Below are 22,901 nucleotides of genomic sequence, written 5' to 3' on the forward strand. Positions count from 1 at the left end.
AACTGCCGTATTATATTTAAAGTGTCTGGGCCACTGGGTATCGGAGAACCTTACGGACAACGAGGACGTTGAGAGAGAGCGCCGGGCGTTGGCTTTTAGAATTAATAGGTTGACTCGCAGACTTGCACGGTGTACAGTACCTGTATGAGTGATACTTTTAACCCATAACATTTATTTTAGGAATGGTAAATTATAGAATGCTAGAAGTGAGACGCAATCTGGCTCTTGTAACTTACATGTTTTGTCTGGTATGGGGAATAATATGCAACCCATTTTTGTTGTCCAAGGTAGGCTTTTTGTTAGCCAGTACAAACCTGGTGCGACTTCATAGAATGAGGTTATTTGCGTTGCCTATCACACGATGTAGTGAGTGAATGAGATGGCCCCTCTGCCCCGAGCACTTAAGTATCTAAAACTTTGACTCCTCGTTAGACCTTTTTGCATGCTCAGAATCAAAATTCATGTTTTCCGCAGAACGCTATCTGGAGTCCTTGACCGGAGACAGAAGTATTAAGTAATAGGTATTATGGGCTAGTTTAAAATGTAATAACAAATGGATTTTATCTATTTTTTCATTAATGTTAATCTGTAATAATTTACTTTATTTAAACTGCCTCTGTGGCCGAACGGTTACCATGCCGGACTGCCACGCAGATGTCCCAGGTTCGATTCCCGGGCCGGGAGAAACGTTTGTATGGCTTACATTTACTTCTCTCGTGAGTTTGGGTGTAATTTGTGGTTGTCTATGTGTGTGTCCATGGCACCCGCTACACAGGGTTTCCCTAGTGCGCGGCTACGTTGAGTGTGTGCGTTATTTATTTATTTATTTTAAATTTATTGTTTATGGTATTGAATTTATAATTTTTTTTTATTCATTTTTGTAATTTACTTAATATTGTTTGTTCATTTAACTTTAAGTGTCGCTATTGCGTTTCACTGCAAGCAATATGTAATAAATAAATATTTTCAAAGCATTCTGCCAAGCCTTTTATACGTGTAATCTGTGGGACAACTGTTCGCAGAAGACAGTGAACGCCCTGCGCATTCAGTACAACAACGCGTTTAGAGTGTCGCTGGGGTTGCCGCGGTACTGCAGTGCATCAGGCATGTTCGCAGAAGCTGACACGGATGGCTTTCATGGTATTCTTAGAAAGAGAGCTGCTTTGTTGCTAAGCCGCATGCGTGGCAGCTCAAATGACGTTCTTAACGTTGTGGGTTGAGTGCCCGAACATGCTTCATTGCATGAGATTAAAATTGGTAGATCCTGATTGGACTTCATACATAATTGTGTAACTATTATAAGATTATGAACTGTATCTGTCTGAAATAAATGAGTTTTCATTTGATTTGATTATTTCTGCCACCATGTGAGCTGTGTTCCGGTTCTGAAGGGTAAGGCTGCCTCAAAGATTGTTTCGTGTGTCATAGCACCAGTCTCAGTCGCATCTTACGGTCTTCTCTTACTCTTTCTCTCGTACCCCTTCTGACATGTATGAATATTATTAATAGTAATAAAATACTAAATTAATACTTTTATTAATATTAAATCAACCGTATTGGTACGGGAAAAAATTTAATTCGAGATGAGGTAGAATCCACTCTAATGTAAGATTTCGGTTAATATTCAAAAATTGCCATTTGCAAGGTTTAAAAATTACTATACAACTTTTGCGTTTTCGGATCGGACAAATGATCTTTGCTTTCTTCATAAAATTCATTCTAAATCACCCCCAGCTTTCTCATTCTCTGTGTTCACGTTTTTCTCCCTTATCCCCCAATTCCCGCCCAAAACGTACCTGTGACACTATTATATTCCCAATCCAACTCCAAATTCTTTCATAATTCTTCTACGGTAAGTGCAGCGGAGTATATATATAATATATTCCACACGCAAAATAGGCGCCTTGACATCGAGTTGCGGATACTAGCCCGTTACACCAAGTACCAAGTAAGTACCAATATATTCCATAGTCTATGTAAAATGTTCGATGTTTGTAATAAACATTATAAATGTTAAATGTATTCAAATGTATATTTACAGTTAGTTTCTAGTTCATTCTTGTCAGGGGATTCTGCCTTACGCATGAGCAGTAGAGTTTACCCGATATAACGATTTCAGATGTATTTGCTTCTCTCTTCTTCTTCTTATTTAAGAGCTAGGCTCTTGTCGGTGGAGTAATTGCCTATCACCTCTGTTTAGCGCTTTAGCCTTGATTTCCTCATACGACGCGACGTTAACTTTTTCTTATATCTGATCTAAATAACTTCGTCTCGGTCTTTCTCTGTCTCTCTTACCTTCGATCTTCCCTTCTATTATGTTTCCAAGAAAACTGTCGTGACGCATCAGATGACCAAACATTTTCCCCCTTCGGTTCTCTATTGTCTTTATTAAGCTTCTCCTTTCATTCATTATTCCTAACACTTCCTCATTGGTCTTTCTTAATTTGCTCACCTATAAAATAAAGATGATTTGACATTGACTTTGAATTACTCACTCCCCATCAGATCATCATAATCGAGGGATTAGGCCATAGGACGCCATGTTGTATAGGGCGTTAAACTCGTATACAGAGCGTCATTCGCGCTTTAGTCTTCGTTTGTTCGACTGACAGCGAAGCAAGCAAAATTACACAGTATTGCGATGACATTACAATTTAAATTCAACGTTTTAGCTTTTTCATATTCCTTGACATGTCACTACGTTTAAATAGGTTTGACTTGGGACATTTTTTTCGTGGTTTTTGTATTAGACCCGTCGTCCATTTATTTGTAAGTCAATGGCTACCACGGCTTCTACTATGGAATCTGTTTCCTTGTAACATGTTGGGAAGCACAATGACGAGGACGACTTCACAAAAGTGGAGAAGAAGAAGACAAAGTCGTAACAAGTGTAGCACAACACCGACAGGACCGAACGGCCACACCGACGACGCTTCTGTACCTGTCGCGGTTGAATTACTCCACGAAGTCTGATGAGATAGTGGAGTACATCAGATTTAAAACCTTCTACACCCTGAGGGTTGAGCGGTTGGAGTCCTGCCACAACGTGAAATTCAATTCGTTTGTGGTGAGAGTACCGACCGAACATCTGTCGACCTTCATGAAGAAAGAATTTTGGCCGAAGGGTGTCTTATATCGGCGGTTCCGCGGCCGATTACTTGACACCAGATTGCGCTACACGCCGCCGACAAGAGCAATTAGTGTAGATTAGTTAGAAATAGTTTTTTATTATATTGTATATATGTTAGTCCTCAAGGTATATATCATATGGGACATGTGGCCTGAGCTAAATAAATAAAATAAAAAAATGTGCGGCAACGATTTAATGTAATGTAATGAATTAAATCATGTCATGATTGATTCTATCAAGTATCTTTATAGGCTAACTTGTTTAAAACCTTAGCTGCCAATATTTGTGTGGCCTACATTTATTTATTTCGTGAGTGGCACCCGCGATACAGGCTTTCCCTAGTGCGGGGCTAGGAGTGTTAATTATTATTATTAATGTAGTGTGGAATGCCACCCCCGATGTGAACGAAGCATGTGTGGGTTTACTTACGAGAGTTTTTTTTTCACTTTATTTTGAATGTAAAAGGGTTTTTCACACAATTAAGAGAGTTAATAATTACAATAAATCATCGACATTTTGTACCTTGACAAGATAATTATGACTTAAGATTTTGATGGTGACTAGGATCAACTGCATTGGTGGCCGAACGGTTACCATGCTTGATGGCCACGCAGAGGTCCAGAGTTCGATTCCCGGGCCGGGATAAATATTTGTATGGCCTATATTTATTTCTCTCACGACTTTGGGTGTAATTTGTGGTTGTCTTTGTGTGTGTGAATGGAACACGCGATACAGGGTTTCCCTAGTGCGGGGCTATGTTGAGTGTATACGTTATTATTCATTATTCGTTATTCTTATGACCAATACATAATTTATTAAAATGTGATATTTTCAAAATTTTAAAACTCTATTTTTATTTTGGTGATATACAGGTAAGGTAGAAAACACAATTAAAGCTTAAATACTAGAAAGTAAAACTAGGATTTTTTACTTATATGAATTAAAATTGGGTCCCCGCGGCAAGGTGCCCAAGATGCTGACAGCGCACCCCCTTTATGCTAATGCGTGCGGGGCAAGGTAGCTGCCGGCCCTTGGATTTCCCAGACAATCTATTAATTCAATGTAAAATCAGATGAAGGGCTCCTGCCTAGAGAAATCATATGAGCACTGTTAAATCAAAACACTGTACTTAAGTGACTTTACAGTGTATTGGTTTGACACGGCAGATAAGCAGGTTGATCAGACAACGGCCTCCAACTTCCTGACCCCACTTTTCACGATAGAGGTTGTAACGAGAGAGATCAACAGAAATAACCTTGCACGTTGAATTCACGCCGAAGTCGGTCAAGACGAAATAAAATAAAATAATGTAGGTAAATAATTTTATGTGGGGTAACCTTAAATATTTGTTTAGCCTTGTAAGTATAAGGTCGTAGGTTGTGTCCCCGGTTTGGTACTGCCGTTTAACCCTGTAAAGCCGAAGGTAGTTCCTGGACTGAACACCATGGTCTACAATCATAGGTTCCCGAACCTTTTAGCTCACCTTCACTTAAGCAAGAAAAAAACAAAAGAAACACAAAATAAATTCTAAAGTTTTTTTAAATATTTTTGTATCTTTTTAATTATTTTTTTGTTAATAGTATCCTTAGCCTGTTTATTATCATTATAATACAAATGAATATTTGTAAATAAATATTTGACCAACTGGGCATTATACAAAATTGGGCGAATTGACTTCGCAAAATATATGGCAACATTAAAAGATCCTCGTTAAAAAAAATACCCTAAGTCAATAAAACTGCGTTCAAATTTGCAGTTTAAAGATGTCACGGTTTGCATAGCATGAAGTATGACTGAGTGTTAATAAAACAAATGTCATTTAACCTCGTTCTTCATGCATTTCACAAGTAAACAAGAATGAATTTGTTTACTTGTCATAAAGGTGAATAATGATACTTATGAACCTAAAGTGTCCATGAACTGAGTAAATATGGTAAATAGCTATACCAATAATGCAAAAGCCATAAAGATGTTATTATAATGCTCTATACTATAATACACAATTATTAAAGCACTCGTACTTGCATAAGAAATATCGCATACGGATGTTACATACGTGGACAATGTTGTCCGTCAATAATGGTTTTATCTAACACCTCTGCCATGCATTGTTGGTGTAGCTGCATGTCAGTACATATTGAAAAAAAGGACTGATTCTATTATGTTCATTATATCCTTTGTCATGCCTACTTAAAAGGAATTAAATGCGTTGCCGATGTACGATATGATATGCTGTCTGTGTTTCCCGAAAGCTAAAATTTAGAATACAGTGCCGATATCTGTGTTTCTTGAAAAAAAAAGTCGCCAAAACGCTCACAAGCAATTGATAAACACTATGAAATCTTGATAATGATTGGTCTAAATTCAAGTTTAAAAAGATTTCACGACTATATTGCTTAAAGTTCAATATACCTTTATTGCAAGTTACGACGTCTTCGATTTTATGTTGAAATTTTATTCAACGTGCTGTCATCTTGCGGCCAGTAACTGGACTACGACGAATGATTAACATCTGAATCAATTCGATAAACAGAAAATTTGTTAAAATAAGACTTACTCATGATATGAAATAATACTACAGGGACATTGACTTACAAATAAATGGACGACGGGTCTAAAACAAAAACCACGAAAGAAATGTCCCAAGTCAACCTATTTAAACGTAGTGACATGTCAAGGAATATGAAAAAGCTAAAACGTTGAATTTAAATTGTAATGTCATCGCAGTACCGTCTAATTTTGCTTGCTTCGCTGTCAGTCGAACAAACGAAGACTAGAGCGTGAATGACGCTCTGTATACGATTTTAACGCCCTATAAGTTCGGACAGTTTTTAGCGCGGACCCGACGTCCATATAATTGTAAGTCAATATACGGGGAATATTTTTGGTGTGGCTATTATTTTTGCACTCCAAAACAGCACAATAACGCATTTTTAGGATTCTAGAGAATTTGCACGAAAATATGATACAACCATATCACACAAAGCGAAAATAGCGTACTGATCTCAAGTAGGGCTTTCGAGACCTAAAGTTGGTAGCCGTCAGACGCTGATTAACGACTTCTACTATATTTATTGTTCTGTGTCTGAAAGATTCATTTTAGAAGACTTCCGGTATGTGAGTTTCCCGAAAGCTATAATTTACAATACACTGGTCGATATGTGTTTCTGGAAAGCTACTTCTGAAAACATAGGTACCTACTGCCGATATCTGTGTTTCCCGAATGCTGAATATCTATAATACTCCACTGGTTTGTTATTAATATTGATAGCTGTAGCTCTATAAGAGCAGTGGCCCCGGGTGTTCCGGTTTTGAAGGGTAAGGGTGCTGGTGAAATTACAGGCACATGGGACTTGTCAATTTACGTCTCAGGGTGATGGGCACGACGCAGTGGCAGTGCCCCTCAGCTCTTTGCAATTTAAAGCTCTGAATGGACAGGCGTGCAGCTTACCATCAGGCGCATGAAGTGTTCGTTCCGTCACTTAATGTAATAAAAAAAACCGGCGCTGGCTCGAGTCCAGTGAGATCGAAAGTATTTTCTTTGTTTTTTTTTTGTTGTAATATATTTTAGCAAATAATTAAATAATACATATTATTTAATTGCACGATTATTCTGACATTTGTGAACCTATTTCGATGATTCTTTTTTTTGGAAAGGGGGTACCTACCTCCGTAGTGGTCACGTTCAAGTTTAAAGAAAATGTTCCACCTCTAAGAGTGGTTACACACGGCCACTTCACGCAGTGATGCAAACGCTCGACTGCATCGATATAAGCGCGCGATTGCATTGATGCAACCGCCTGGTCGTATTCTAGAACTCTACTCAATGCTCAAGTCAGAATTTGCAACAACAAGGGTCGTATTCTAGAACTCTACTCAATGCTCAAGTCAGAATTTGAGTATGGTTTAAAGCACTCGAAATCATACTCAAGTCCCTGACATTATAGTATTTCCAGTGCTTGTGTTGCCAGTGCAATCCTGACTTAAGCACTGAATAGAGTTCTAGAATACGACCCTTAAAATCCCAAGTGTAGCGATGCAATCGCAGTCGCGCGCTTGCATTGCGTTTGCATCGCTGCTTAAAGCATATACCATACCATATTGAACTGCCTCTGTGGCCGAACGGTTACCATGCCGGACTGCCACGCCGAGGTCCCAGGTTCGATTCCCGGGCCGGGCGAAATATTTGTATGACCTACATTTATTTCTCTCGTGAGTTTGGGTGTAATTTGTGGTTGTGTATGTGTGTGTGTCCATGGCACCCGCGACACAGGGTTTCCCTAGTGCAGGGCTATGTTGAGTGTGTACGTTATTATTATTATTATTATATGCAACCGCTCTAAGGGTGGCAAAATTAGGGGATGGATCTAATAATAGTTATTTGTTATGCAAGGCTGCAAAGTTGTTGTTTGACGCGTGTAATGAAATCTAATGAAGCTAAGATGGAATCATAGATCAAAAATAGATTCCAGAGTGTAGCGAAGGTTTCAATGCACGAGACGAGGAACAACTTTGCTGCCGAGCGAAACACACAACTTTTCACCTTACTATAGCGAGGAAAATGGTAGATGAAAGAAAAACAGTTGAATAAAACATCAGTTTTTTTAATTAGAAGAAAAGTCTGTCTTCGGATGCGTTCTGAAAATACACCTCACCAATTTTTATTCTTGCTTGTACTTTTATTTTGGTATAATCAGTTCTACGACGAATTAAAATAATTTAATAAAGACAATTAGTTATCATTGTCAATTTTAATGTCGACAGTAATAAGAATAAAATAAAATAATGGATTTACATTATATAAATAAGTAATATAGTTGAACGTGTCACAATTTTTTTTTCATCGAAAGAAAAAGTTAGGTGCACAGTCCATCTTCGAGTTCGAATTTTAGAAACCTTTTCCCAGATTTCTAATGAGAAAGGAAGCCTTACCGAGCTAGTGAGGTGAAAAATAAATTTATGGCTTTCATTCAGTAATTTCAAATCATGTTTTCTCAATTTTGAGTTACGACAATATTTCAGAACAACTTGTTATCTCTAATACGGTACGGCGAACGACGATTTGGTTTTAAATGCGCTATAATAATAAATCTTTCATGCCTTGGAAGACGCGAGAGTTTAAAATAGATATAATAATAACAATAATAAAGAAAACCACTCGTTTATTGTTGCTACTTGTGACGGTGTTTGTTTACAGTGCAAAGTGCAAAAAACAAGGTCAATCTAATTAGCCGAATACTTAACTAATATGTTCTAACACAATTAGCGAAATAAAGCATCTTCCCATTCAAATTGCTAACTACGTAACAACATTCTTTTATGTTAATTTTCTTAATGCATATAACCTGGGAGATTCCCTAGAGTATTGTTTAGAACACGTAATTATCGAGTATATAACCAGAAATAGAGACGAAATGAGGGTTATCCATCCCCGGCAACTCATGAGGCAAATGGGCATTGTAAGTGATCTTTTAAATACCAACTCTCGTTTTCGCTGAAATATTCCAAAAATATAAATACCAATATTTATTGTAATGAAGATAATATCTCTAACAATGCGGGGATGTTCCACTCGGTGGTGTGGGAAAAACAGCAAAATACCTAACTACAAAACAAACGGAATCACATCTCATTGGTAATTAAATATTAAATATGTAATTTTTCAATTTTCGTCAATTATAAGCCCCGAGCTCTTATAAAAACCCGTCAGTTTCCTACGTACATCGCTTTTTTGAAGTCGGTTAAAAATTAAATTATTAAAGCGACATCTGTAATTAGCTACTAGTAGCTGTAAAGGTAGCTGGCTGAGAGGAGATATAGATTTCTCACGAATGGCGCTACCTCAAAAAAGTCGTTGAAAACTAAAATACATAAATCGCACATAGAAAAATTCGTAAGGTCTGCCAGTTCGTTCCGTGGTTTAGTTGGCATTGCGCATATCACGGTTTGCTGGAAGACGTTGGTTCGAATCCAGCCGGACCGAGGGAATTTTTTCTGTGTTCGATCTTTGTATTAATTATAACAAACTAGTGAAGTAATTTCACAAAAAAAAATTAATATCATGGTGGTCAAACATGTCCCTCAGTATGCGTGGCAAGCGTCCTACCAATTCAGATTTTTACTACTTTGCCTCATTGTAGTGGCATGTCACTGCATGTTAGCTGAAGAGCGAACAGGTCTTTTATGCCATTAGGCGAAGAAAGTGTCTCTGCTAAAGCGAGTGCGTGACAGTGGCAATGGCATCCTGAAGATGTTTGCCCATCGTTTTGATTCTACACATTGAGTTACAAATAAATGGACGACGGGTCTAATACACAAACCACGAAAAAAATGTCCTAAGTCAACGTATTTAAACGTAGTGACATGTAAAGGAATATGAAAAAGCTAAAACGTTGAATTTAAATTGTAATGTCATCGCAGTACCGTCTAATTTTGCTTGCTTCGCTGTCAGTCGAACAAACGAAGACTAAAGCGTGAATGACGCTCTGTATACGATTTTAACGCCCTATAAGTTCGGACACTTTTTAGCGCGGACCCGACGTCCATATAATTGTAAGTCAATAATTCTACAATTTAAAGTTTTGAGTAAAAATCACAACTGATGAAATTAAGTAATAATTGTGCGTTTTCCAAATTTTTTATATTTTATTTTTTTCTATCAATATTTCAAAATTCATTGCAATCATACTAACATAGTGTTAAGGTTTTCTTTTGTAACCAACACCATTATCTTATGGGCTATGGCCTCACATAAATGGTTTATTATTATTATTAAAACGTATTATTACCAAAATCACCCTGACAGTTCCCTTAGTGGGGATTTCAGGCATATCTTTCCCGAAAATTCCACTGCGCCAATTAATAATAATAATAATATTACTTTAGGCCATGGGAGAATGTAAAATAGATATTTAAAATAATAATAACAACACACACACTCAAAGCCCCGCATTGGGGAAACCCTGTGGTGCTATGGACACACAAATACACAACAAATTACATCCAAACTCACGAGAGAAATAATTTGTAGGCCATACAAATATTTCTCTCAGCACAGAGGCAGAACAGCATGCTAACCGTTGGGCCACGGCATCAGACAGACTGTTAATTCAATTAAATTATTCAGAAAATAATTTACACGTCACCTTGAATAGAGAAACAGCACAAAGTATGTTACATTATTACATCTATTGTATTTTATTACATCACATTGTTACACCCATTGCAATTTATTTTGTTACATTATTATACGTGTTGTTATTTATTGCGTTACTTTAATACACCACAACTTATTGCACTAAGTGCTTATTTAAAAAAAACACATACTTATATTTATATTTTTACAATTCGTTTATACGAATTAATTATCGTAAAATGTTTTTTGTTGTGGTGCTTATTTAAAATGTTCGAAATTTAATTTGAAATGTACCATGAGCTTTCCTGTCAAGGCAAACATTGTGAGGAACTCTCTCCCATAGTGAGAGGATGCTCAACAGTGGTACTATATATGGGCAAACTATTATTATTTATTTAAAAGGGAATAATAGGTACTTTTGGTAGCAAGGGAGTTCTCTCTGAAATAATTCGTCCAAGGAAGTACTGCCACCTTAGCTATTTCTGCCGCCAAGCAGTAATGTGAGTATTCTGCGTTTCTGTTTTGAAGGGTAATGGCGCTGGTGAAATTACGGGGGACTTGTTAAATAGCAAACAATAGAGCACAAAATTATCTTTAAAAAACAGTAAAAATTAGTTAACGTGTTCGGCTTATAGGAACTTACTCTGACGATGCATAATTGAACAATTTCTATATTCTAAAACGGGGTTAAGGTTTTTTTATAATATCTCAAAAAAAATTGTCAGGCGCGTTTTTAGCGAACGGCAGTTATATCTCAGGGTGACGGGCGTAATAGCAGTGCCCGTCAGGTCTTTGCGATTTACTGCAACTGTCATGGATATTATAAAAGAAACTTGGAGCGTTTGTGCACTACATCCGATTCGCACCAAGGGGTCTACTCTCGACCTCCGTCCGACATCCGTCCGAAACAGTTACTGCCAAATAAGCAATACTTGACCAAATGAAAAGTCGCGTGATGCGAATGAAGCTTCATACTTGCCCATACTACATACTACTTCAGCTTGCAGCTTCATACTACATACTTACCCGTTACTCTCAGACTTGAACCGTCTGACGAAATATTTGGGCGCCGGCTGAAAGACCTTTTCTTGAAAAATCCTATATACTCCGTAAAAGAATTTATGGACTTTAAATTGTAACGAATTCAGTATTTTCTATTTTTATTCTAATTTTTACCGCATTAACATACTTTTGTATAATTGTTATCAACTTATGACGATCCTTGATGGAGAATGATATTTGATATATAATTTAATGACAACAATATTATATATGAAATGTTAATTTTCTAATTATTGTGTGCTTTTCTTATAATTTTCCTTTTTGTCTGACGATCTCAATATAATTTCTTATACTTTGACATGTAGTGCAATTTATACTGTAATGTTATATTTGAGAAATAAATGAATCTGAATCTATGAATCTGAATTTTGATACTTGTCTTTTAATTTTGTCGAATATTACTTATTTGACAGTAATTGTTTCGGACGGATGTCGGACGAAGATCGAGTGTGGACCCTGTGTTCCGAATCCGAGAAATAACCGTCCGAAATGTCACAGGGATCATTTTATACCTACGTGTAGAAGCGATATTCGTATGTTCTCGGATTCGAATGGGACTTAATGCACAGCGACATCCCAAGTGGGTCCGAGTTTTCTAGATTTGTATGGTTTCGGATTCGGAATTAATACGAATCGGATGCAGGGGGCAAACGCGCTGAAAGTTATATTTCGCTATTAGAACTCAGGACCACATCATCTAACATCTAGTGTGCTAACGGCTGAGCTACCAAAGTCATCACAATCAGTGAACAGAACACGCAAAAAGCTTAAATTTTTGAGAATTTCCTAGATTCGTACGAACTAACCAAATTATGATGCGATTTTTTTCGCAATGTGGAACAATGTGAATGTGACACACTGAATATGAATGCAAACTCAAACGCAAGAAGAATGCGATTCGCAAACGATTGTAACTTGCGAAATGCGCGCGCGCACAAGCGACGACGGCGGTGAAATCTCATTGTTGCGCTACTGTGAGTTGGGACTATGTAATTTTTTATATTTATCAATATTATTATCATTTCATTGGTGACGACCTCACGTGACTCAGTGGTTAATACAGTGAACGTGGAATGCGGCGGTCCCACGTTCGACTACTACCCACTACCCTTCAAAACCGGAACGCAGTAATGTTGACATTACTGCTTGGCGGCAGAAATAGGTAACGACGCAATAATTAACAGCCTCCGCGGCCGAACGGTTACCATGACTGCCACGCAAAGGTTCTATACCCGGGCCGGAAGAAATATTTGCACCAACATCGCGACTCAGGGTTTCCCTAGTGCGGGGCTTTGAGTGTGTGCGCTATTATTATTACTTTAAATATCTATTTTACATTCTCCCATGGCCTAAAATAATATTATGTGTTTATTATTAATTGGTTCTAACTCTTTCACAAGGAGTCTTTGTGCTACTAAGTTCTGCGTTCTTGTATTGTTAAGTTTATTAAATATCACGATATTTTATCACGACGTTCAATTATTTTTTGTGAAATAAACCCACTAGTTTGTTATAATTATTGATATCAAGATCGAACATTAATAAAAATTCCGTCGATCCGGCTGGAGTCGAACCAGCGCCTTCAGCATTCACGCTCTTCCTGAGTTATGAAACTAACCAGCAGATCTTACGAGTTTTTCTATACGCTCATTACAGACCTTTGTTTTTGGTTTTTAACGACTTTTTTTGCAGTAGCGCCATTTGCAATAAATCCCGTCATTTGATATTATATTCAAAAAAACGCAAAAGGAACAAGTCCGCAGTTAAACAATTCTAACCGCCAATATGCAGGTCACACGCCGCCTTACAAGGTTAGTGAAATGGGTTGCGCGGTCACCGCTTGGATTTTTCGACGAAGCAAAAAAAGCAATAACATTGACGGCAGTTAACCGACTCGAACAAAGAGATATTCAACTATTGCTACGTGACACCCGTTTGCGGTTTTTGCAACTTATTGTATATTTCTTTCAAATAATAATAATAAAAACGCACACACTTAACATAGTTCCGCACTAGGGAAACCCAGTGTCGCGGGTGCCATGGACACACACGTAGACAACTCTAAATTACACCCAAACTTAAGAGAGAAATAAATATAGGCCATACAAATATTTCCCCCGGCCCGGGAATCGAACCTGCGACCTCTGCGTGGCAGTCATGGTAACCGTTCGGCCACGGAGGCAGTTAATGAAGTACAATAAGCTGCAAAGTTATTTTAAATTATTTTGTAGCTGGATTTCGTAGCTGGACTCGTGAATAATGACTAACTTTCCACACTTGTATCAAAAATAACTATATTCATGAAGACATGGGTTTCTACTCCCGCTTCCGTCCTGTTTTCAACAATTTCTATCAAATAAGTGTTACCCAACCATTTCAAAAGACAATGTGAAATATCATGTGTGTGAAATGTCATTCGCATCATGCGGTTTTTAACTTGGTCGAGTAATCACGTATTTGACAGTAATTCACGTATTTAATATCGAACTTAGAACGGAAGTAGGCTCCCTGGTATTGTAACTGATCTGTGAAATACACCCCATAGTCAGGCACGGGTTTCCTCTAATGATAGAGTGAAAGGTAGAATGCGGGTTAAGAATTTCATGTCTTCCAAAAATTTTCATATTTCTTTGACTTAGTTACAACGATTATGAAGAGCTCTTCTCAGAAATCAAACTTTCGACTTTGTATGACAAAGAATTTCCCAATTTGTATGGCTGTAGTCATCGCGAACAACCTAATGGTGAAAGAATGCGTATATCAGGAAGAGAAACTTGTTTCTTAAAATTAGTGAAAGGAAAAATGTGATTTCTTGTACAGTGTCCATCTTTGTTGAATTTTTACAGGTATTTTTAGATTGTGATTCTGAAAATGTAACATCGAAAATGGTCGCTATTTTTTGTCGATTCCAACTTAAATTTATGATTTATTTTTATATAAATAATAAAAATAAAAAAGACATTTATTACTCCACAAAACATAGGAAAATACCATTGAGTGTGGACAAAAAGGTTAGACTCAGCATTGCTTGTTATAACTGCCTCCGTGGCCGAACGATTACCATTACGGACTGCCACGCAGAGGTCCCAGGTTCGAATCCCGTGCCGGGAGAAATATTTGAATGGCCTACGTTTACTTCTCTCGTGAGTTTGGGTGTAATTTGTGGTTGTCTCTGTGTGTGCGGCTATGTTGAGTGTGTGCGCTATTATTATTATTATTATTATTGGCTGATTTTCATTCTTCACCTGTAGCTAGCTGTTACGACCTCAGGGGCTAATATGCATGCCAACTATATTTACCTCAAGTAATAATTAATAATAAGTTAAAGTTTAAGGGCTGTTAAAAACAAATACCTACATGCGATTGAGATCTGAAAAATTTGTTTAATTTCCGAAAGTCACACAATTATGCATAGTAATGAGCCCAAGACGTTGATGTGCTTAAAAAAACCAATAACGCTATTTGGATCCGAAAAAAATTTTTTCATTTCCAATCTATAGCAATTGCGAAAACCTAATACTCTATCACAAATCGACCATCCGAAGAACAAAGTCCGATGTGATTATACAGCGAAAAGAGGATAAATACTTAATTTTGTTATTTAATTTAAATTTAGGCCTTTCTAAAGGTGTTTTGAGAATTTTTATATCTTATTTCGTTTCGGAAATATAAAATCGAACAACGGTCGATCTGACATCCACAGTGAAGAAGAACGAACGAAATGTACTTATGTCCTGAGAACAAGTAGTCTTGCACATAGACCTTTGTTCTACGGATGAGTCGAACTATTCACTATTTATGCCGACGAGTGAGTGATGACCACGGGTCCTATAAAAAGCCCGAAACGTTGGTTGGTTTGAAAAAGAAATATACGTTATTTAGATCCGAAAAAAATAGTTACATTTTCAACTCTATCGAAAGTAGCCACATTTATTAAATATCGAAAGTGATCCCTTACATCTTACGATACTCCAAGACCTGTTTTTCACTTTCGATGTACGATAAAATGATTAATTGAATTGATTAATTTTATTATCAAATAAAGGTCACCATTTTCGATATGACGAAAAATAACCACTTTAAATTGCTTCTGTCTACAAAGATATACTTAATGTAGTAAATACATAACATATTTTGTAAGTTTGACGGCATATAGTATATAACCAGACATAGAGACGAAATAAGGGCCATATATTCCTGGTACCTCATCAGTGATACATCACTTATAAATATCAAGTCTCGTTTGCACTGAAATATAGACAGCGCCAACAACTGACCCGTGTGTCAGTATATTCCAAAAATATTCTGCATTTATAGTAATAAGGATAATATCTCTAACAATGGCGTGCTGTTCCATTCGGTGGTGTGGGGTAAAACAGCAAAACATCTAATTACAAAACAAACGGAGTCAAATTTCATCGGTAATTAAATATTAAATATGAAATTATCGTCCATTATCTCCAATATACAGTTTTTCATGATATTTTCTTTCTTATTTTTCGATATGAAAACATTTTTTAAGTTGGTTAGATATAAAAGTAGGTTATTAGGGTGCCAAAGTACACATAACATGTGTATATTGTACAAATAGAATTATCTAACAATTGAGCAACAATTCTATACATAACCGTAATTTGTGGTGCGTTTTTTATACAGGGCATATAGGACCTCGGTATTATAAAGAACTAACTGAGAATAGATGATGATGTCATAATGATGACAGATGGAGCGAAGCGAGAATCGAACCTAGAAGATTGTGGAAACGTGGGACCTTGTCCAATTACTTCTTGATTGAAAGTCACTAGACGTAGAAGAGTCAGACTAGTATAAGACTGGCGGATACATAAACTACAGGATGTACTGAGCATGGAGTAAAAAAGACTAAGAAGAAGGACTTCTGGAGGTTCTTAATTCTTAAAATGGAAGACCATCGAGAATTGCATTTTGCTTCTTTGTTATTTGGAATATTATAGACCAAGCAACTATCGTATCTACATGACATGACATCGCAAACAAAATTTTTCGTCCATGCATGTTAAACATGTATCTTGCCTTGTATGCCCTTGATATGAAACAGCGGCTTTTCGATGTAGTTGTCGCTATGCTGCTTCGAAATGCTTATCTACCTATCAAAAATGCTTTCGTGTTTAAAAAGTTACTCAAAGAGCATTTGTTTAAAATTCAAAAATCTCCAACGTAGCTGGTGATGTGACTTGTCACTTATGTCTCAGGGTGACGGGACGGGTGACAGACGTAAATGTGTGAGTAAGGAGTTGTTTAAAGTTGCAACGGAACCCGGATGAGCCCAAATGCGAGTATCGTGTGTTCATGGGACAACTTGTCAAAAATATCGAGTTTTTAGGTTTTCGCGATTGTTACACATAGGAAATGAAACTATTTTTCCGGATTTAAATCGCGAATATTTGTTTTTTCAAACAAACCGACGTTTCGGGCCCTTTACGGGTCCCATGGTCACGGTTGACTGAGGTGGTACAGTCTTCAACCAGTTATGTCTAATATTAATGCAAACCAACCTATTTTTTCACTATAGTTACAATAGTTATTAATTAAATACCTTATTTTTAATTTTACAAATAAAACATTCCAATTTACGCTATATTAAGTTTTACAAATTATTTTATTGAATGAATTTTTATTAAGTTCAATTTATTATTAATTATTACTAGAAATTGGAATAAACTAAAACAAATATACACGATTTAAATCCGGAAAAATAGTTTCATTTCCTATTTGTCAAAAATAATTAAATCGGGAGATGACATCAAATTTGTATTGTCTGATCCCGGATTAAAATTTTGTTGCTATAAGGCCGTGAACATAAATACTAGAGACGCAATGTCCTATAAGCAACAGTCAAAAATCCGTCACCATTTTGCAAATTTAAAGACTAGCTTTGAAACTGATTAAAATTTCAAGGAAAAACATAACCCGGGACTGCGTCCAACTCTAATTTAATTATTTTTGACAAGTGATCAGTCGCGGGATCACACGATACTCGTATTTGGGCTCATTCGGGTTCCGTTGCTACTTTAAATCGACCCCGGGGTCGGACGCTACGAACGCTGGTTTAGATGGTGAAATTATAGGCACATAGGACTTGTCAACTTATGTCTCAGGGTAACGGGCGCAGTGGCAGTGCCCCTCAGATCTTTGCAATTTAAAGCTCGAGTGGCACTGCAACTGTTATGGACAACACGCCTGTCTGCCAGCTTACCATCAGGTGCACGACTTGTTCGTCCCGTCACATGATATTAAAAAAAACATCTAGTTGCAATGGCAGTTGAGCCTCATTAGAGTGTCAGTGGAATAACGACCGATATTCTTCTTTCTTCTTCTTCTTCTTGCCCTTATCCCACGCTACATTGGGTCGGCACAACATGTATTTTTCTTCCATTCTCCCCTATCAACTGTATTTTTTATACTCACACCTTTCTTATTCTGTCATCTTTCACACAATCCATCCATCTTTTCTTTTATATCCCTCCACATTCATACCTAGCACTCTTCTCGTCACATGACAGTCTTCCCTCCGCATGACATGTCCATACCACGCTAATATATACTCCTCATCTTTTCCGTCACTGGCGTCATTAACGACCGATATTGTCTTACTAAAATTATCATGGAAACGACTATACATAGCTTAATTTTATCTCGTTTAGTGAGCAATTTAGTTTCAAATTAAGTACATATAATATTAGTAAACAACACCGTCGTCGATTCGCCATTGAAGAGTAGAATACCAAAAAATTGTAAGTGCAGTTGAATAGTAGCTCGATGACTAGCTACTATTAGCTTTAGCTGAATAACAAACGTAAAAAATCCAGCCATTGACAATTTTATCGGCACACAACTGAGATGATTCAAAATTAGGAGAATTATGCCATCTGCTAACTAAATCGTGATTAAGTGACAAAATATTTTTTTGGGATATCATAAAAAACCATAACTCAGTTTTAGTATATTGAAATTGTTTAATGATATAGGATAAATTCCGATAAGTTAAACACGTTAACTAATTTTAAAAGAGAATTTTGTGCTCTATTTTTTGCTTTTTAAAACGGTTATTTGACCATTTGTCACTTAGTCACGTATTAGTTAGTGGTTCGGCTACGGAGGCAGGTAAATACAATCCGAAATTTCAGAGAGAGGTATCATCGACTCCACGTGTATTATTTCTTTAAAGTTTGGGTAAAAATGTACCTACTCGGCCAATTCCAATATTTGTTTATGAGTAAATCACGTATCATTTTAAGAAATAGATGACTTGACTTTATTTCTACTGGACGTTGCGTTTTTTTTTTCTACGTGCCGAAGGTATGTTTTATCTTTATACATAATGTAAATGCTGCCTTTATAATTTTTTCACGTTTCAACCTCATGACACACTTATTGTTTTATTTTTTATGATACTAAATGCGGGCACCTGGTGTTACCAAATCCAAGAAAGGTGTAGAGATATATGGGACATAGGAGAAGGACATAGTCTACCTTTTCTCTCAAAAATAAATCTTTGAAATAGGGGATGAAAGTTTATATGTCAAACCAATAATTTCTCAAGTAAGTAGGCTATTCGAAGTAATAATTCGACACAGACGAAGCCGCGAGCACCAGCTAGTAAGAAATAAAATTTGAAATTTTGATATTTGTTTTGTATTCCAGTTTTGTTCCCTTTGACAGCTATTTTAAAAGTATAGTCTGAAAATAATCAAGTGCATTTGAAAATAGTTCTTTGTAACGTTTCAGGGTGCATTTTTAAAAGAATAATAACTAACGGCATACCAGTCCATAACATTTGAAGTGCCACTTAGAGCTTTATTACGGTACGATATTAGTTGACAAGACCCATGTGCCTGTAATTGTAATTTCACCAGCACCCTTACCCTTCAGAACCGGGACGCAGTAATGCTAATATTACTGCTTGGCGGCAGATGTAGTTAAGTATAGAAAGGTAGTAGTTGCAATCTCGAATTACACGTCATATGGGGTCCAATTTAGCTTAAAGTGGTTTTCAAGTTGTGTAATGTACAAAGCAGAAATAATTTGCTTTATGATTTTCGCATTTTCCATTGTGTATTTTTAATAGAAATAATCGATCTAAAAAGTTTGAAAATTTACACCTATTTGCCAAGTTTTATTGAGATCGGGTGACAGAAAGTAGGCGAAATCCGGTAAACCGGATCCTCTAATTTGGGGCTTTTAGAGGTAGACTATTTTTTCAAATTATAATGGGACCTCTACTGAGGTGCTCCCTTTTCAAACGAAAAAAGAATTATCGAAATCGATTGACAAATATCGGAGTAATTGCGTATAATACTAAATCCAAATGTATTATCTTTTTGTTTAATAATGCCGCAAATTTTCATTTCTTTGCCCGACCTGGTTTTTATTTTCCAGACAATATGTGACATAGTAAAAAACATCAATTAAGAGAACTTTCACTTTATATTTACAAAACCCACTAAAGTGTTGAAATATAGAATAAATTAAACGAGGTAATAATGATATAACACATTTTAAAACGTAAATAATTAATTGCACAACTTACCTATTTTCGGAATCCAACGCCAATAAAAAAGAGGAAAAATTAAAAAACAAAAAGTCACACGCACAAAAAAGAACACTGGCACACACAGAGAATAATTGTGTTTTAGAACGCTAAAGTTCAATTGGAAAGAGCGCGAACACTCGCAGTCATGGCGGTCACTAGACTATCGCAACCAGCCAAAATATGAGGCCAAAATGATGATTACATAAGGCTTTATTACGGCATATTACATAAAAATCGCCGCTGGCAGTTGACGATCGTTTATTATGCAAAGATTTCTCGCGATTTTTAGGTTATCCGATGCGTTTATTTAATAAACTTTTTTCTTTTTGTCTTCCCGCCAAAAAAGACTAGGCAAAAATGTCACACTTTGTTTCCTTTTTTTTAAGGCAAGTGCGATTGAAACGGTATGCCTATTGTAATGTTGAAATAAATCTGGTTGAACAAGGTGCTATATTGTTAGTGCATTCACTGGACATTCCCCTCCAAGAAAAAGAAGAAGAGGGGCGACGCGACGCATACATTTTTTGGTGGGAACAATGTTATTGACTTTATAGGCTTGTACATTGTGTAATACATAATGATGTTTGTTTGGAAAAAATGGTCTTCATAACGCTGACCTTATTTTTTTTTTTATTCTTGTTTTCATTTTTAAGAAAAAAAATATGATGACGTCGTAGACGCTTCACAAATGTCACAAATAACAGTTGAATCGAAAAAATCCTCCTTTTTTGAGGTCGGTTAAATATATATATAAAGAAGAAAATTGTAAGTTTGAAGCCTTTGTCTGTGTCCGACTGGATCATAATTCCTCACTGAAATGGTGTAGTATTTAGTGAATCATTTAGGTATCGTCGACCTCATCATCAATTTCAATCAAGTGAGAAGGAGGTCAATGAAGCACTTCTCCTTTTTTAAAAAAAATCCTCCACAAGTTTGTAAGCTTTTTGGAATAGTACACTGTTTTGTGTTAGTGGTTTTTATTTTTTTATTTAAATGTTAGGTTAGTGTGAAATTGTATACAACTTGTGTTTCCACAAACAAAGATGAATTATGGATTAATTCTTATTTGAAATTGCCAAACATTAAATCTTGCCCAAGACTTCTTAGTGCGTGGTCACACTTCTTGCGTTTTAACACGTCGCACCTTTAAAAATAACAGTTATACTGACAATGCTGTCGGATAGCTTCTATAATAAAATTCTGGTTGATATATTAAAAATTTGCGATTTACCGAGTTTAAAACTGTAATGAAACAAGAACACTGGAGGTTATTTATACGACTTTAGTAGCAGTAGAGTTCCTTGCGAAAGGTTCGTCCAGGGAAGTACTGCCACCTTAACTATTTCATATATTTAAGTGAGATTTACCGTGTTTCGTTTTTGAAGGATAGGCGTGCTGGCGAAGTTTAAGACACCTGGGATTTGTCAACTTACGTCTCAGGGTGACCGGCGCATTGGCAGTGCCCCTTAGATCTTTGCTATTTAAAGGGTTACCTCAGTCCGAAATAACATTTTCCAAAAATAACGTTTGATCGAAATTTCATAACCTAAAAAGTACATTTTGGGAGGAAAATGTTTTTTCTTTTAAACCTAACTTAACCGAACCTAATCGTGTATTTGCGATAAACATTCAACATATAACAACTGTTTCGTTATAATTTGGTTTTCGGTGTAATGAAAATTGGAACTAACGTTATTTCGGACAAAAAAATTTCGACTTTGTAATAAGTTACCGATTTAAAGCTCTGAGTGGCACTGCAACTATTTGTTCGACTCACCGCGCCGCCCTCTGCCGAATCAGTCGCCATCGGGCTTGTTGAAGTAGGATCTGTGTCAAATTTTCTTCGCCTGTTCTTATTTTGTTCGTGATAAATTTTCGGCACACGGGTTGCGGGACGCTTGAGGCAATCCACCACATCTCACTTCCTAAAATCGCATAACAATAAATACAGTATAAGTAGTTATTTAGAATCGGACGCGTGCCAAGTTTACTACGTCCCGAAACACCTATCTAAGCTTAGTCCGAGATGTTACGGTTGTTATGGTTCTTTCTAGAAAATTCTCTAAAATCCTAGAAAAATGCCTTATTGTGCTGTTTTAGAGAGCAAAAATGTTAGCACCAAAAAATAATACCTACCCGTGGTGGTATTTCATATCATCGGAGTCTTTAATAAATTTTTTGTTGCAAGAAACGAAAGTAAAATGTGTTCCCTTCTTTTTTGGAGAACAAAAATTAATAACTCCAATTCGTCTTCGTTCAGCACTTTACCGCTAGATGACAGCACATTGATTGAAATTTCAATATAATATCAAAACGTCGTGACTTGCAATAATAGGTATTGATGATATTGAACTTTCAACGATATGCCAACAGGATAAAGTTTAAATTATATTAACAATCCAGAATTTGTTATTTCTTTTTAAATTTCAAACTACGACCAATCAATATCAAGAGTTTGTAGTGTTTCAAATGCGAGGCTTAAGGCACTTCCATTGTCTTTTCTTCCGTGCCTAAAATGTAGGCCCGCGTTGAAATACCTAGCCTTAATTTAACAGTCTGTATATTTTGTATATATATACAGCTACTAATTAAGCTATCTTATAATGTCCTACGGGATTCTCATGTGGGGTAAAGCGGCAGATATTCAAACCATATTTGTATTGCAAAAACGAGCGATTCGTTTTGTGTACCGTCTAGGCTCTCGGGTTTCTTCGAGAAAAGTTTAAGGAGACTGGTATCATGACTGTGGCATTACAGTACATTTACTCAAATATTTTATATGCTCGTAAAAATATACATAATTTCAATAAGAAAGAAGATATCCATAATATTAACCTTAGATCTAAGTCCAAACTCATGGTACCACGATTTCGTTTAACCAAGGTAAACAACTCTTTTATGGGGAACTGTATACGTTTTTACAATAAGATTCCGGAGCATATATTAAGTTTATCATTTTCTAAGTTTAAAAACTACGTTAAAAATATTTTGATCGAAAAATC

At 36.4% G+C, this 22,901-nt stretch overlaps 1 protein-coding gene across 1 annotated transcript in view; it reads right to left on the minus strand.

Annotated features, from left to right (window-relative positions):
- LOC113232210 (fatty acyl-CoA reductase wat-like) overlaps window positions 1-20,102 on the minus strand; it is a 59,262-nt gene extending 39,160 nt beyond the window's left edge. Inside the window, exon 1 of the mRNA XM_026466853.1 lies at window positions 19,897-20,102. The gene's annotated coding sequence lies outside the window, so the exon portion shown is untranslated. The remainder of the gene's footprint in view (window positions 1-19,896) is intronic.
- Between the last annotated feature and the right edge of the window lie 2,799 nt (window positions 20,103-22,901).

This window comes from Hyposmocoma kahamanoa, unplaced genomic scaffold, assembly GCF_003589595.1.
Source record: "Hyposmocoma kahamanoa isolate Upper Pololo Valley unplaced genomic scaffold, ASM358959v1 67, whole genome shotgun sequence".
Taxonomy (NCBI): Eukaryota; Metazoa; Arthropoda; class Insecta; order Lepidoptera; family Cosmopterigidae; genus Hyposmocoma; species Hyposmocoma kahamanoa.